Source organism: Convolutriloba macropyga, unplaced genomic scaffold (genome assembly GCF_964194025.1).
Source record: "Convolutriloba macropyga unplaced genomic scaffold, txConMacr16.3 SCAFFOLD_3236, whole genome shotgun sequence".
In the NCBI taxonomy this organism is placed as follows: Eukaryota; Metazoa; Xenacoelomorpha; order Acoela; family Convolutidae; genus Convolutriloba; species Convolutriloba macropyga.
In genome coordinates this window covers 13849-17500 of record NW_027451328.1, presented here as the reverse complement: position 1 = coordinate 17500, position 3652 = coordinate 13849, and the positions used below count along the sequence as shown (strand labels likewise).

General features: G+C 43.0%; 1 non-coding gene across 1 annotated transcript in view; it reads right to left on the bottom strand.

Annotated features, from left to right (window-relative positions):
• The window catches only part of LOC142356578 (large subunit ribosomal RNA), a 3522-nt gene extending 3467 nt beyond the window's left edge, over positions 1-55 (bottom strand). The window contains exon 1 of the ribosomal RNA XR_012761444.1: positions 1-55. This exon is cut by the window's left edge and continues 3467 nt beyond it. This is a non-coding gene — a ribosomal RNA (large subunit ribosomal RNA).
• Between the last annotated feature and the right edge of the window lie 3597 nt (positions 56-3652).

The following is a 3652-nucleotide window of genomic DNA, read 5'->3' as shown; positions in this document are numbered from 1 at the left end:
CTCCCCTTACTGATATGCTTAAGTTAAGGGGGTTCTCTCGCCCAATTCAGGTTATGTAGTTGATTGTCTCTTAATTGGTACACTGACCAATATGAGACAGAAACCGATTCAGCAGTTTTGTTCGCTACTACTATCAAACACAGGTCGAAGTTTCCATTCAGTCATTAATTCCAACTTTCAAATGTTGTTGTTTCAGCTTTCGCTTACTAGAAGCAACATAATACTCGCTGCAATACAGACCTCGGGAAACCCTCACCGTGAATAAGGTTCACTCACATATTTCACTACATTTTGCGTGGGATTGGAGATGAGGCTACTCGTTCTTGCTCAGTACTAGGCTGAAAATTAACGAAACTTCGTTACAAACGTTCACATGTTGATGTTTCCGCTTTCGCGTACTCGAAACAACATAATACTAGTCTTTGTAATTTAGTTTCATAATTTCAACTGTTCTCATGCAGAATTTTTGCTCATTCTTATCCCAAATTTTGACCTGGCTACTAGTTACACTCCTTGTACTTATTGCAAAATGACCACAAATTTCAACAGCTTTCACATGTTGCTGTTTCGGCTTTCGCTTACTACAGTCAACATAATACTCGTTGCAAAATAAGTGCTCGGCATCTGCAATTTTCCAAAGACGAAGTTTTGCGATTTTTCGCTTTAATTAGGCCATTTTATTCAAATTTTATTGCAGTTTTGCGATTTTTCGCTTTAATTAGGCCATTTTATTCAAATGTGCCTTTACTTTTTGACTGGATTAGTAAAGTGACACCGAAAGTAGTGGTATTTCACTGACGAAAACCGAAGTTTTCTCCCACTTATTCTACACCTTTCGAGCCACTTCACAAAGTCAGACTAGAGTCAAGCTCAACAGGGTCTTCTTTCCCCACTGATTTAGCTTTGCCCGTTCCCAAAGCTGTGGTTTCGCTGGATAGTAGATAGGGACAGTAGGAATCTCGTTAATCCATTCATGCGCGTCACTAATTAGATGACGAGGCATTTGGCTACCTTAAGAGAGTCATAGTTACTCCCGCCGTTTACCCGCGCTTATTTGAATTTCTTCACTTTGACATTCAGAGCACTGGGCAGAAATCACATTGCGTCAACACCGTTTCACCAGCCATCGCAATGCTTTGTTTTAATTAAACAGTCGGATTCCCCTTGTCCGAACCAGTTCAGAGTTCGAGTGTTTTTTGTGCAACAGAATAGACCTAAAGCATATCAGCTAGCAGTCAAACCAAACGCCAACAACCCGAAGGCCATCGCACGCTTTAGCAGACCGAAGCGTCAAACTAAAGGCTTGTTACACCCACTCCTCAGAGCCAATCCTTCTTCCGAAGGTACGGATCTATTTTGCCGACTTCCCTTATCTACACTGTTCCAAGACCAGAGGCTTTTCACCTTGGGGACCTGATGCGGTAATCGGTACGATTCACTCTCCTGACATCTGCTAAGCCAAACTTTTATGTGCCACCAGGAACAATTGGGACACAGCAAATGCTGCTGTGCTCTTGCACGCTTCGAGCCTTATCTCTGATTGAATCAATTCCAAGGACTCTACAACGTGTTATAAAGAAAAGATAACTCTTCCCCAAGGTCCCAATGACAAAGTTCGACCTCAATGACGTTGCCGTCTCAATGCCAGGAGAGTAAGTTCGGGAATTTTAACCCGATGCTCTTTCGAGACTCAGCAGTTTTCAAGAAACCACTATTCAAGACTTTGGCATTAGCCTGTCTTTTAGAATCGACTAACTCATGTGCAAACGCTGTTCACATGAAAGCCTTTCCCGCTTCAGTCCTCAAAGTTCTCATTTGAGTACTTGCTACTTCCACCAAGATCTGCTCCATTGATCGCTTCGCGCATACACTTGCGTGCATACTTTAGCGCAATCAATGTGTCCTCCTACACATGAATATCATTTTTGAGCTGGTGAGGCTCTTTTTCTCTAATCTAACTTGCGTTAGATATTGATATTCATGGTTGGGTATAGGCCACGAGCTCTAGTGCCATCCATTTTCAGGGCTGATTGATTCGGCAGGTGAGTTGTTACACACTCCTTAGCGGATTTCAACTTCCATGACCACCGTCCTGCTGTCAGTATCAATCAACACCTTTTGTGGTGACTCATGAGCAAGTAGTTAGGCGCCTTAACCCAACTTTTGGTTCATCCCACATCGCCGGTTCTGCTTACCAAAAGCGGCCCACAAAAAGCTTGCATTCATAGTCCAAGTGCAATTAAGTCACAAGGACATCTCACCGATTTATAGTTTGAGAATAGGTGAAGGAAAAATTTTCCCCCATTCCTCTAATCATTCGCTTTAACCGATGAAATTGCTTTGCGAAGATTTTTCAATCTTGCTCAAGCTTTTGCTATCCTGAGGGAAACTTCGGAGGAAACCAGCTACTAGATGGTTCGATTAGTCTTTCGCCCCTATGCTCAGGTCAGACGATCGATTTGCACGTCAGAACCGCTTCGGGCTTCCACCATGGTTTCCCGTGGCTTCGCCCTGCCCAAGCATAGATCACCATCTTTCGGGTCGTGTGCTACTTGCTCTGGATCAGTCATGCAATAAGAGCAAAACCGTCCGTGGTTGCGGGACACCGAATCGGCGCCCTCACCACACAAAGTAGTGCAATTCATAAAAATTACACTGTTCACTTTCATTTCGCGTGTGCGCTTTCAATGAGCGACAACACTTGCAAGCAACTCACACTCCTTGGTCCGTGTTTCAAGACGGGCTGTAGAGAGCATTGAATAGGAAGTTGAGGTCAGACAGGCAATCAAGATCAATTTATCTCATTTTGTTTAGAATCAACAAGAAGAATTCCGAGGAAAACTTCTGCTCGATTCATTAACAAGATTTGCCAAAAGACGACAACTACACTACTCGGTAGCCGAGAATATAATATCAAGGCATTGAGTATGGTAACGCTCACTCCAGTTCCCCTTCAACAGTTTCACGTACTTTTCACTCTCTCTTCAGAGTGCTTTTCAACTTTCCCTCACGGTACTTGTTTACTATCGGTCTCGCTTTATAATTAGCTTTTGGAGAGACATATCTCCAGCTTCGAGTTGCACTTTCAAACAACTCTACTCATAGGAATGAGCCATTATGACTGGTATCGAAAATGACCTTTACAGGATTTTCACCTTCTTTGATGCTACTTTCCAGTAGACATCAGGACAAATTCACCAGTCTAGCATCAAACCATACCGGACACCGAGAAATGTTGCCATTTCTCTTCCCGATGAGCTTTTCCCTGTTCATTCGCCATTACTAAGGGATTCTCAGTTGATTTCTTTTCCTCCCCTTACTGATATGCTTAAGTTAAGGGGGTTCTCTCGCCCAATTCAGGTTATGTAGTTGATTGTCTCTTAATTGGTTCACTGACCAATATGAGACAGAAACCGATTCAGCAGTTTTGTTCGCTACTACTATCAAACACAGGTCGAAGTTTCCATTCAGTCATTAATTCCAACTTTCAAATGTTGTTGTTTCAGCTTTCGCTTACTAGAAGCAACATAATACTCGCTGCAATACAGACCTCGGGAAACCCTCACCGTGAATAAGGTTCACTCACATATTTCACTACATTTTGCGTGGGATTGGAGATGAGGCTACTCGTTCTTGCTCAGTACTAGGCTGA